At 44.5% G+C, this 13765-nt stretch overlaps 1 protein-coding gene across 4 annotated transcripts in view; it reads left to right on the top strand.

The window, feature by feature from the left end:
- Nucleotides 1-13765, top strand: part of LOC122946439 (tyrosine-protein kinase ZAP-70) — a 735844-nt gene that overhangs the window by 189310 nt on the left and 532769 nt on the right. The gene's annotated exons all lie outside the window — the stretch shown is intronic.

Below are 13765 nucleotides of genomic sequence, written 5' to 3'. Positions count from 1 at the left end.
TGGCGTGGCAGTTCTTCAAACAATGTGCTGACGACAAGACACAAGTGCTTTTCACTCTGTGCAATCAGAGCCTGAAGCGAGGCATAAACATTCTCAACCTGAACACAACCTGCATGACCAGGCATTTAAGTGCAAAGCACCAGCTGCAGTGGAGTAGACGCCTCAAAAACCAAGAAAGGTCTCTGGCTCCTCCTGCTTCCTCTTCTGCTGCAGTCGCGGCCTCTTCATCCACCTCTGGAGTGACAGTGCCACCTGGCACCCCGCAAACAAAAGATCTGCCAGCAACACCAACACCTGGATCACCAAGCATCTCCACAATGTCCCACGGAAGCGTTCAGCTCTCCATATCCCAAACTCTGGAAAGGAAGAGGAAGTACCCCGCTACCCACCCGCGATCCCTAGCCCTGAATGCCAGCATTTCTAAATTACTGGCCTTTGAAATGCTGTCATTCCGTCTGGTGGAGACGGATAATTTTAAAGGCCTTATGGCGGTGGCTGTCCCACAGTACGTCGTTCCCAGCCGCCACTACTTTTCAAGGCGAGCCATCCCTTCCCTGCACAACCAAGTAGGGGACAAAATCAGGTGTGCACTGCACAATGCCATCTGTGGCAAGGTGCACCTGACTACGGATACGTGGACCAGTAATCACGGTCAGGGCCATTATATCTCCATAACAGCACACTGGGTAAATGCAGTGGCGGCTAGGCCTGAGGCAGATAGCAGTTTGGCGCATGTCCTTCCACCACCGAGGATTGCAGGGTGCTTCAGTTTGCCTCCTGTTGCTTCCTCCTCCTACTCTGCTTCCTCATCCTCTACCAGCTCCTCATCGGTCAGCGTAACATCTTCACCACCAACTTCAGCACAGCCAGGGGTAAACAACAGCAGGTAGTTTTAAAACTTATCTGTTTGGGGGGGACACCACGCAGTAGCTGTGGACGGGTCTTGAACAACAGACCGATGGGTGGTTTGTGCCAGTCAGCCTCAAGCCCGGCCTGGTGGTGTGCGATAATGGGTGTGCTGTTCCAGCCTTTATTCTTCTATTTTACTGATTGCTGTGTTCGCATTATCCTGTCATTTACTATGTTGTGTAACGCTGCCACCCTGTGGTTATTCTTATAATTCATTTATAGTGTGTTATGTAAATTCCTATTGCTATGCTCTCCTCCGTCGTTTGTGACATCACATCCTCTGGAAGGTCCTTCGTACTTCCTCTTTGTTGCAGACTTCAAGATGGTGAGAGCAATTCTTTTTGACCTCCTAATATCTCTAATATCCTCTAGCATACCTGATTCCTGCATTTGTTTTCCAAGCAAGGCAATCAATAAATTATCAAAGCTTCACCATTGTATTTTCCTCACTGGATTATCACATGCAACTGGTGCCTATATCTGGAGATATTAGTGAGTTCAGCTATCTACCATTGCTTGTACAGGGGCTATCACTCACAACCAATCAGGGGATTTTCTCTAACGTACATCTGTGGCAGAATAATGGGTGAAATCTCGTAGGAGCTCTGGGACTAGCCAGTTTGACACACATCCCTTGCCTGGAGTATGTGCTGAATTTGGTGGTGCAGATATTCCTTAAAAATGACCCTGACATGTCAGAGCTGCTGCATAAAGTGCGGGCAGTCATTGCGTGCTGCTCGCCGGTCAGTGCTGCAGTGCAACTTCAGCGTTCCCACTCACCGCCTCATATGCGACGTGCCCACAAGGTGGAACTCCACCTTGCACATGCTGGCCAGACTATGCGAGCAGCAGCAGGCGATAGTGGAGTTTCAGCTGCAGCATGCACGGGTGAGTCGCTTGGCGGAACAGCACCACTTCACCACCAATGACTGGGCCTCCATGGGAGACCTGTGTTCCTTGTTGAGCTGTTTAGAGTACTCCACCAACATGGCCAGTGCCAATAACGCCGTTCTCAGCGTTACTATCCCACTTATATGCCTCCTTGAAAAAACGCTGCTGGTGATGATGGAAGAAGATGTGGCACAGGAGGAGGAGGAATCATTTCGTAGGGTTTCCGGCCAGTCATTCCCAAGTGGCTCCGAGGGTGCGTTCCTGCACCCACAAACCCAAGGTACACAATTGTCCAGCCAGGGCACATTTCAGGAGGATGACGAGGTGGAGCATGAGGAGATGGAGGAGGAGGAACCATGTTCACAGCAGGGTGGCACCCAGACCAGCTCATGGCCATCACTGATGCGTGGATAGGGGGGGATACAGAGGACACAGACGATACACTTCCCACAGTGGACAGCTTTTCGTTTGACTCTGGGCAGCCGGGCACACATGAGCGATTACATTCTGCAGTGTCTCCGCAACGACCACCGAGTTGCCCACATTCTAACTTGTGCTGATTACTGGGTGGCCACGCTGCTCGATCCCCATTACAAGGACAACGTACCGTCCTTAATTCCCTCACTGGAGCGTGATCGTAAGATGCGCGAGTACAAGCGCACGCTGGTAGATGCGCTGCTGGTGGCATTCCCACCTGACAGCGGGGGCACAGTGGAGGCACAAGGCAAAGGCAGATGACGAGGAAGAGGTTGCCAACGTAGCTGGGGCACCGCCAGCACCTCAGAAGGCAGGGTTAGAATGGCCAAAATGTGGAAAAGCTTTGTTAGCACGCCACAACAACCGGCACCACCAGCTCATATTGAACTTCTTCGCAGGAGGCAGCATTTCACCAACATGGTGGAGCAGTATATGTGCACACGCCTACACGTACTGAATGACGGGTCTGCCCCCTTCAACTTCTGGGTCTCCAAATTGGGCACATGCTTGCCTTTTACGCCTTGGAGGTGCTGGCCTGCCCTGCAGCCAGTGTATTATCTGAACGTGTGTTTGCAATGGCAGGGGGCGTCATCGCAGACAAGCACAGCCGCCTGTCCGCAACCAATGTGGACAAGCTCACGGTCATTGAAATGAACCAGGCATGGATCCCTCAGGACTTGTCCGTACCTTGTGCAGAATAGACATGTATACCAGCACTAAGCAGCCATTGTTATACTGCAGCGCAATTGCTCATGTTTGTATTTTGGATATTTCACACTCATTTGGAGTGTACCTTAATTTTACAAAATTAAATTAAAACCAAAAACCTGTGTTGGCTATCTCGTCCTCCTCCACCGCCGCTTCCACCTACACCTCTACGTCGATCACCTCCTGAAACTCCTACTCCATATGGAACTCTACCTCATAAATCCATTTTTTTTTTGTGCGTGTTTTATTTTATATTATTTCACTACTTTGTCAATTACATTTTCTGGCGAAATAAACAGATTTTTGGGTGTATAGTACCACTGCTATACCTAGTAGACAGGTTAAAAAAAATATTGTCAGTTATATATTCTGGTGAAATTCACCAATGTTTGGGTGTGATGTACCACTCCTATACCTAGTAGACAGAAAAAATTAAATTGTCAGTTAAATTTTTGGGTGAAATTCACAAATTTTTCGGTGTAATATACCCCTCCTCTACCTAGTTGACAGCTTAATATATTTCAATAATTTTTCTGTTACATTCTTGGGTTGACATTATACAATTTTAGATGTGAATAAACACCTGCTATGCATAGGTGACAGGGAAAAAAATGTAATAAATTATTCAGTAATTAATGTGCACCACATCATTTCATTCAATGCTTAAACTTTGAAAAGTTGTCACACTTTTATGCTTTAATAATTTCTCTCATATTTAAACTCTAATTTTAAATTAGAAAAAATGAATCCTCCCTTGGATGTGGTCTCTCTCTTTTCTACGCTCCCTCTCTGGCCTGGAATCCTGATTCCCCGCCACCCGTGATCACCATGGTAAGCGCATAAAAGAACATTGAAAGTTGATAGAGCAGATATCAAATTGGATCGTGAACATCACGGGACATGCGACATGGTGGGGCAGTAAGTGTGCACACGCCTACACGAACTGACTGACAGGAGTCAGCCCCTGCAACTTCTGGGTCTCAAAATTTGGCACATGGCCTGGGCTTGCCCTTTACCCCTTGGAGGTGCTGGCCTGCCCTGCAGCCAGTGTATTGTCTGAACGTGTGTTTAGCATGACTGGAGGGGGTTATCACAGGTTACATTTCCCAATGTTTTGGGGTGTACCCTAATTTTTTAAATAAAATTTAAATCCAAAAACCAGTGTAGGCTACCTCCTCCACCGCCGCTTCAACCTACACCGCCACATCCACAGCCTCCTAAACCTCCTACTCCATATGTACCTGGTCCTCCTAGATCAAGATATATAATTTTTTTTAAACATATTTTATGTTATTTAAAGTCATTTCCCTATCCACATTTGTTTGCAGAGCACTTGCCATGGTCTTAACCACATTTTGACGCCATTTGCAGCCCTTTAGCCCTCTCCATGACATTTTTACAGCCATTTTAGTGCTCAAAAGTTTGGGTCTCCATTGACTTCAATGGGGTTCGGGTTCAAGTTCGGGTACCGAACTCAAACTTTTTTCCGAAGTTCGGCCGAACCCGTCGAACCCGAATATCCAGGTGTCCGCTCAACTCTATTCAGGATGTATAAATAGAGTGCTCAGCGGCACCAAAAAGTGTAACCATTGGTCCTACCGCTCCAGTAGATACGTTCCTTGTACAGCAATAGCCTCGCCGTTAGTAGATGACAGTCCTCCGAAGCTAAAAAGTATAACAAGTAAGGGTTAGGAGAGCCAGCTACCTTGCCCTAAAAATGCCCTGCAAGGAACCTACACTAGCCCTAATCACCCAGTCACGGGTCCCCGTGACCAGGTGCAACAGGAACCTAACCCTGGAATTGGTACGCCCTACTAAGCCCTCTCCTGCCTTATCTCTACATGCACGTTTCGCTTTATGATGAGTGAAAAGCTCATCAGGAGAAAGTCAAGGGAGCTGCGGGCTATTTGGTAACCGGGGCACACGGAAATAGATACCAGCCGTGCCACCTGGATACTAAGAAAATATGTCCAAAGCCCAGATAAGGCTTTAATTGGACATAATGGCAATAGTACAGAAGGAGGACAACTGATAAGGACCCCCCTCCTCTTAAAAGAGCAATAGTGCATAGTCCTGATGCTCTCCCGGCCCCTGTCAAAAGTACAGCCACTAGTATGCAGTCACACCCACTATATAAAGGCATTTATGGCAAAAAAAACAATGGAGTGAATTGAATATGTTGGCCCGATGGAGTCACATGGAGGAAGATACGGGGCAGGAATAAAAACCACCAGAAGTGCCATACCAATGCAGGGCACTCATATTGCATCAATAAATGTATACCTAGTAGGGGGTGGCACCCGGGGGAGGGGGGGGGGGGAGAAAGAGGTTCAAATAACAGTGAAATCCATCTAAATAAAGCAGCTGAAATTGAGCTGCATGTTCAGGCCTATGTGTGAGACTGTGCGTAATATTAATATCCAGTGAGCTTCATGCTGGAGTAAAGTACAATCCCAGTCCCCGCCACGAAATGGGCGTCCAACTTTTTTAATTCCCATGGACTTTAAACACCTTTAATTGCCCTGGTGACAATCGTGGACATGTCTGGACACCGCTGTATTCCTCCTTTTCTCGATGTCACCAAGGTGCTTGCCCAGTCTTCTACGAAGTTCCCATCTGGTCTTCCCTATGTATTCAATACCGCACTTGAAGGTGATTTTATTAATTACTCCTTTAGTCCTGCAGCTGATAAAGTCCCTAATAGGGAACATTCGTTGTAAGTTTAGAACTGTAGAATGTTTTACCTGTTTGTACCATAATGCAGGCTATGCAGCCACTGCATTTGAAACAGCTGATGGGTCTGATCATTACAAAAAAATGTGTGAGCAGATACTACAGGATAAGAAGAGCTATGAGCTGTTACCATCAAATCCAATCGAACCATACTTGATGGAACTCAGAGATATCCTCCTGATGCCAAAGTAAAGAGACTCATCTCTCAGGAGGAATATGACTTTCTGTATCCTAAAAATCCAGTGAATGACATGTTTTACAGCCGCATCAGCTCCCTGGACATCTGATTGTTGTGTGCTGTGGGTCCCCTTACCAGTTCTTTATCTACTGGTATGGTTACCCCACTTTGTATCTGATTCCCACAAGCCACATTTGGGAGCTAAGTATCAACTATATCTATGATAATAAAATCTCTCCCTACAATTATTTAAGTTCTATCACCCCCTGATGAACTGCTAGGTGCGGGTGAAATGTGTTGGGGTCTTTATTTATTTTCTTTTTAAGGTATCTGTATATTCCTTTTAGGGGCTTTCATCTACACCCATTAGGATACTATTTGTATAATATATATATATATATATATATTATAAAAATCTACCGGCAGCACCGCCTGTGAAACAAAAAGCGGGTGCAAAGTCCAAGTACGGTAACTGGAGCTTACCCACTAGTAGACAATGGAAAAAATCGGACAGCACTCCAGACTGTTTCTTCGGTAAAGCAAGTAATGTTTAATCACCCATGTGGTGGCAGCAAAAAAGCAACGTTTCGGCTCTACATAAGCCTTTCTCAAGCCTGAGAAAGGCTCATGTAGAGCCGAAATGTTGCTTTTTTGCTGCCACCACATGGGTGATTAAACATTACTTGCTTTACCGAAGAAACCGTCTGGAGTGCTGTCCGATTTTTTCCATAATATATATATATATACTGTGTATACAGTGGGATGCGAAAGTTTGGGCAACCTTGTTAATCGTCATGATTTTCCTGTATAAATCATTGGTTGTTATGATAAAAAATGTCAGTTAAATATAGCATATAGGAGAAACACACAGTGATATTTGAGAAGTGAAATGAAGTTTATTGGATTTACAGAAAGTGTGCTAAAATTGTTTAAACAATTAGCCAGGTGCATAAATTTGCGCACCACAAAAAAGAAATGAAATCAATATTTAGTAGATCCTCCTTTTGCAGAAATTACAGCCTCTAAACGCTTCCTGTAGGTTCCAATGAGATTCTGGTTGAAGGTATTTTGGACCATTCCTCTTTACAAAACATCTTTAGTTCATTCAGGTTTGATGGCTTCCGAGCATGGACAGCTCTCTTAAAGTCACACCACAGATTTTCAATTATATTCAGGTCTGGGGACTGAGATGGCCATTCCAGAACATTGTACTTGTTCCTCTGCATAAATGCCTTAGTGGATTTTGAGCAGTGTTTAGGGTCGTTGTCTTGTTGAAAGATCCAGCCCCGGCACAGCTTCAGCTTTGTCACTGATTCATGGACATTGGTCTCCAGAATCTGCTGATACTGAGTGGAATCCATGCGTCCCTCAACTTTGACAAGATTCCCAGTCCCTGCACTGACCACACAGCCCCACAGCATGATGGAACCACCACCATATTTTACTGTAGGTAGCAGGTGTTTTTCTTGGAATGCTGTGTTCTTTTTCCTCCATGCATAACGCCCCTTGTTATGGCCAAATAACTCAATTTTAGTTTCATCAGTCCACAGCACCTTATTCCAAAATGAAGCTGGCTTGTCCCAATGTGCTTTAGCCCACCTCAAGCAGCACTTTTTGTGCTGTGGGCGGAGAAAAGGCTTCCTCTGCATCACTCTCGCATACAGCATCTGCTTGTGTAAAGTGCGCTGAATGGTTGAACGATGCACAGTGACTCCATCTGCAGCAAGATGATGTTGCAGGTCTTTGGTGCTGGTCTGTGGGTTGACTCTGATTGTTCTCACCATTCGTTGCTTCTGTCTATCCAAGATTTTTCTTGGTCTGCCACTTCGAGCCTTAACTTGAACTGAACCTGTGGTCTTCCATTTCCTCAATATGTTCCTAACTGTGGAAACAGACAGCGGAAATCTCTGAGACAGCTTTCTGTATCCTTCCCCTAAACCATGATGGTGAACAATCTTTGTCTTTAGGTCATTTGAGAGTTGTTTTGAGACCCCCATGTTGCTACTCTTCAGAGAAAATTAAAAGAGGAGGGAAACTTACAATTGACCCCCTTAAATACTCTCTCATAATTGGATTCACCTGTGTATGTAGGTCAGGGGTCACTGAGCTTACAAAGCCAATTTGAGTTCCAATAATTAGTTCTAAGGGTTTTGGAATCAATAAAATGACAACAGTGCCCAAATTTATGCACCTGCCTAATTTTGTTTAAACAATTATAGCACACTTTCTGTAAGTCCAATAAACTTCATTTCACTTCTCAAATATCACTGTGTGTGTCTCCTATATGATATATTCAACTGACATTTTTTATCGTAACAACCAACGATTTATACAGGAAAATCATGATTATTAACAAGGTTGCCCAAACTTTCGCATCCCACTGTGTGTATGTGTGTATGTATATACATATATATATATATATATATATATATATATATTATAAATTGATGTAGGGCCATTACAGGGTTAAGTTCAGACCTAGGTATGGGGACAGGGTACCTCCACCAGGATTTTTTCCAGGGCTTAATAGGGAAAGTTTATTCTCCTTAAACTTTTTTTTTTGCAAATTCTTCAGATTAAATGTGTCACATACAGTCAGGTCCATAAATATTGGGACATCGATACAATTCTAACATTTTTTACCATACATGAAGTTCTGGAACTAGAACGTTTTATACAGTCTCTATTAGCACTAGCGTAATTAGAAATGACAGGGCCCCACAGGAAATTTTTGAACGGGCCCCACAGGAAATTTTTGAATTGCCCCCCCCCCCCTCAGCTGTCTGGCACCCCTGACCAGCAGAGACATCTGACTTCCCTAATACAGTCCAATTATCGTCCAATAGACAAGTCATGGAAATATAGAAAGTATACTGTACTAACCAGAAGACCTTTATTCTTACCTTTACTGTCAAAATGTCATACTACAGTATACATATATTTCCATGACTTGTCTTTTGGACGATAATTGGAATTTGGACTGTATTAGGGAAGAAGTCAAGTGTCTCTGCCAGTCAGAGGTGCCAAACAGCTGGGGGGGCCCATTCAAAAATTTGCTGGGGGGCCCGTTCAAAAATTTGCTGTGGGGCCCACTGTCCAGTCATTTCTTTTTTCATTAATGATCCCGGTTGTAAAGATAGTAGCTGTGGCAGACCTACTGTGTGGACGGGCTGGCAGTGGCACAGGTCCGGACTGGCTGTGAGATGTTTTGGGTGGCACTGGCGAGGCTGTCAGGCGGGCAGCACAACTCACTCTAAAGTTCTTCCATGCTGGGTGCGCGCCTGCTGCCTGCACTGGCTGGGCTAATCAGCAGCAGGATCTTTGCACACTGCTAATGCTGATTGGCCCAGTATGTGAAGCAGTGCAGGCGCAGCAGACACACAAGCCGAGGGAGCGCGGCTGGGTCCTAGGGAGCGCACAGTCAATGAGAAGTCAGACATAGGGGGGGCGTGTATTATCGGCGGCGCTGGGAGCCAATTATAAGTGGGCAGACTGCCTCTGAGCCTGCAGTGAGCGCAGTTGCAGGGGGCGGGGCCTTCCGAGCGCTCTGGGCCCCCTGGTGCCGCGGGCCCCATAGCAGTGGCATACCATGCCTCTATTGGTGGTACGCCAGTGTATAAGAAAGATCTGCATCTGTTCTGTTTTTAGAGCCACACATGGTCTTGGCTCACAATCACTGATGGAAATCACTGACCGAACACTGACGTGTGAATGAGACATTAGGGCTTATGCACATGACCGTAACCTATTTTGCGCTGCAACTGACTGCCTGAAAGCAGCTCAGGAGCCTGTGACTGATTTGGGATGGGATGAGATGGCATGTCCTGTCTAGAATAGGGAAGACTGTAGCTGGTTTTGGTCCAGATCCCAGCCTGAAATTACACCCTGGGGCACATATACTAGGCTTGCCCTTTTTTTTTCGGCGTAAAAAGCAGGAGTTTTGGCAAAGTAGGTCTTCAATTTGTGCCTAATTTATTAACCTGGTTTGTATTTCTGATTTAAGTCTGACATCTAATGATTGTTTTCTTGTACGACAGATTCAAATTCACTAAAACTGATCTAAATAGTATGTGCATGAAAATGTGGCTTAAAAATAAGTGAGCTTTGAATTTTGGCGCACATCTCCATGTGTGTAGGCAAATTGTGGTGCAACTCACCACTTAAAACAGAAACAGAAAACTATGCCAGCCCTGGGGTGTTGTAGAAATTAGACTGTTTTTATGACAAAATCTGTTGCAAAAAAAGGCTCATAAAAATAATGGAAATTGGGCACAAAAGTGAGAAGACTTCTGAATGCCTTAAAACTCAAAATAGGTGTAACATGAACAAATGCTTCCAAAACCGGCACAAAAATAGTTGGTATATGAGACTTAAAAAATAAGACCGTCATAACCAGGCTTTTTACTTATGAAAACAGGTGGCGAGTCTGGCGACACATCTGCTACCTGCAAATGCTTGTGAAGGTTAAAGCTGCGTGAACCCTGCGGCCCTGATTTATAATGCCTTCACTCCAGAATGCTGTCTTCAAAAAGTCACTAAATTGGGCTTTGCAACTTTTCGCGCTCTCTTGCACAAAATTTTATATATATTTTTTTTCGTTTTTACACTGTTACGGGATACAAGGAAATGCTTCAAACTCCGAACGGAACCTCACGAATAGCTGCTAGCAGACGTATAGGAAACGCACCAAGCGGCTTACACTTCTAGCAATCAGTCTCTAACAGCATACAGTGAATCCCCCCAAGAATGAGACCAAGCTCTGTGTTGAGGGTAAAGCAGTGGACAGCCAGAGCTGTGTGCTTATTGTTCTTATACACATTCTTGCACATTAGTACCACCCACAGGGTTTTGTAACCAGTAACCCCGTACAATACACTCAGACACTCCCACACAAAATCCTCCCCTCTGCCTTTGATACAATTACCTTACACAATGGGTTAATGTAATTATCCCAGGCAGTAGAATACACAGTGTTACACAATGTCTTCTGTCCTGGAGACAATTGGGAAGTAATCCAAATCTCCAAGGGCAGAGGCAAAACTTCATTAGCCACATGGCACTATTGGGACATCGACATAATTCTAACATTTTTGGTTCTATACACCACCACAATGGATTTGAAATGAAACAAAAAAGATGTGCTCTAACTGCAGGCAGACAGATTTAAATTGAGGGTATTTACATCTAAATCAGGTGAACGGTGTAGGAATTACAACAATTTGCATATGTGCCTCCCACTTGTTAAGGGACCAAAAGTAATGGAACAGAATAATAATCATAAATCAAACTTTCACTTTTTAATACTTGGTTGCAAATCCTTTGCAGTCAATTACAGCCTGAAGTCTGGAACGCATAGACAATCACCAGACGCTGGGTTTCATCCCTTGTGATTTGCTGCCAGGCCTCTACTGCAACTGTCTTCAGTTCCTGCTTGTTCTTGGGGCATTTTCCCTTCAGTTTTGTCTCCAGTAAGTGAAATGCATGCTCAATCGGATTCAGGTCAGGTGATTGACTTGGCCATTGCATAACATTCCACTTCTTTCCCTTAAAAAACTCTTTGGTTGCTTTTGCAGTATCCTTTGGGTCATTGTCTATCTGCACTGTGAAGTGCCATCCAATGAGTTCTGAAGCATTTGGCTGAATATGAGCACATAATATTGCCTGAAGCACTTTAGACGTCATCCTGCTGCTTTTGTCAGCAGTCACATCATCAATAAATACAAGAGAACCAGTTCCATTGGCAGCCATGCATTCATACGGTCCCACGCCATGACACTACCTCCACCATGCTTCACTGACGAGGTGGTATGCTTAGGATCATGAACAGTTCCTTTCCTTCGCCATACTCTTCTCATCACTCTGGTGCAAGTTGATCTTGGTCTCATCTGTCCATAGGATGTTGTTCCAGAACTGTGAAGTCTTTTTTAGATGTCGTTTGGCAAGCTCTTATCTGGCCTTCCTGTTTTTGAGGCTCACCAATGGTTTACATCTTGTGAACCCTCTGTATTTCACTCTGGTGAAGTCTTCTCTTGATTGTTTGACACACATACACCTACCTCCTGGAGAGCGTTCTTGATCTGGCCAACTGTTGTGAAGGGTATTTTCTTCACCAGGGAAAGAATTCTCGGTCATCCACCACAGTTCCGGGTCTTTTGGTGTTGCTGAGCTCACCGGTGCATTCCTTCTTTTTAAGAATGTTCCAAGCAGTTGTTTATGCCACGCCTAATGTTTTTGCTATCTCTCTGATGGGTTTGTTTTGTTTTTTCAGCCTAATGATGGCTTGCTTCACTGTTAGTGACAGCTCTTTGGATCTCATCTTGAGAGTTGACAGCAACAGATTCCAAATTCAGATAGCACACTTGAAATTAACTCTGGACCTTTTATATGCTCACTGTAATTAGGATAATGAGGGAATAAACAGACACCTGGCCATGGAACAGCTGAGAAGCCAATTGTCCATTACTTTTGGTCCCTTAACAAGTGGGAGGCACATATGCAAACTATTGTCATTCCTACACCGTTCACCTGATTTGGATTTAAATACCCTCAAATTAAAGCTGACAGTTTGCAGTTAAAGCACATCTTGTTTGTTTCATTTCAAGTCCATTGTGGTGGTGTATAGACCCAAAAATGTTAGAATTTTGTTGATGTCCCAATATTTATGGACCTGTGACTGTACAATGGGCAACTAAGTCACTTTTCCCTTACACCAGTTTTGAAAAAAATCTGCTCCATTGTAAACTGAACTGTTGCTAACCACAGTTCTGCCTATGTGAGCTCAACACCACTCAACATTGAAATTGCAACAGTAACAAAGACAAGCTGTACAAATCAAGGACCTAGCGGGTGCTAAGGAAATCTGTAAATGATCAAGTTTTCAAACACCTAGCTCTGTGGCATGTGGGAGGGGCATACATGCCAGATGAAAGCAAAGTTTTTTACACACATTAAACCTCAAAAATTGGACCAAGTCATGTGGTAAGATTTTGAGATGCCTTCTGTTCATCGACATGCCAGTTATCACTGAGATTCTTGAACTGAGGGACCTTGGTATATCAGCTGGTAAATTACTACGTGCCTCAGCTGAGATGTCAGCATTATTCAACGTTGCATGTCCAGGTGGTTGGGAGAACAACAATGAAATGGAAAGACAGCAAGAGGTGCACAGAAGCGAACCTCTGTACAGATGGATCATCTGATTAGAAGAATATGATGTAGTGATCCATTTTGTACTGCAAGTTACATTAAGCATCACATCCCAAGCCCAGGGTGGCAAATAGTGTCTAAACAAACCATTAGAACATGTGTGTACAACTTTGGACTTCGAGCCATACACCCATCTACAGGTGTACCATGAACCTCACACCACCACTTTCAAGGTATATCTTGGTGCTAGATGGTTGGTGTGCTGCTAGAGGCTGGAATTGAGTTCTATCCTCTTCAGCGGTGAGTCCCACACTTGACAATGATAGCCAGAGATTGGTCTGGAGACCACCTCGGCAACACCATGAAGAGGCCTTCACACAGGTCCTACTCCCAGGATTATGGTGTAGGGTGGCATAATGTACGGTAGCTGGACTCCTCTACTCTTCATTTAAGATGCCCTGACAGCTTGGGATACTTTGATTTGGTTCTGGAATCAGTGGTACAGTTATTTCTCCAAAGTTTCCCAGGAGTTTTTTTCCCACAGGCCAACCACAGGCCAGATGTTGTTTGTGCTACTGTGAGCAGCCTGAGTGGTCTAAACATGCTACAATGGACTGCAATGTCTAAAGACTTGTCTCCCATTAAGCATATCTGGGATATCACTGGTCAGCAATTGCAAAGGGAGCTGCCAGCAGCTGATCTTTATGGTTTGCATGCCCAAGT

The sequence above is a fragment of the Bufo gargarizans genome, chromosome 1 (assembly GCF_014858855.1).
Source record: "Bufo gargarizans isolate SCDJY-AF-19 chromosome 1, ASM1485885v1, whole genome shotgun sequence".
In the NCBI taxonomy this organism is placed as follows: Eukaryota; Metazoa; Chordata; class Amphibia; order Anura; family Bufonidae; genus Bufo; species Bufo gargarizans.
The sequence above is the reverse complement of the archived record's forward strand: the minus strand, read 5'-3'. Positions and strand labels throughout refer to the sequence as shown.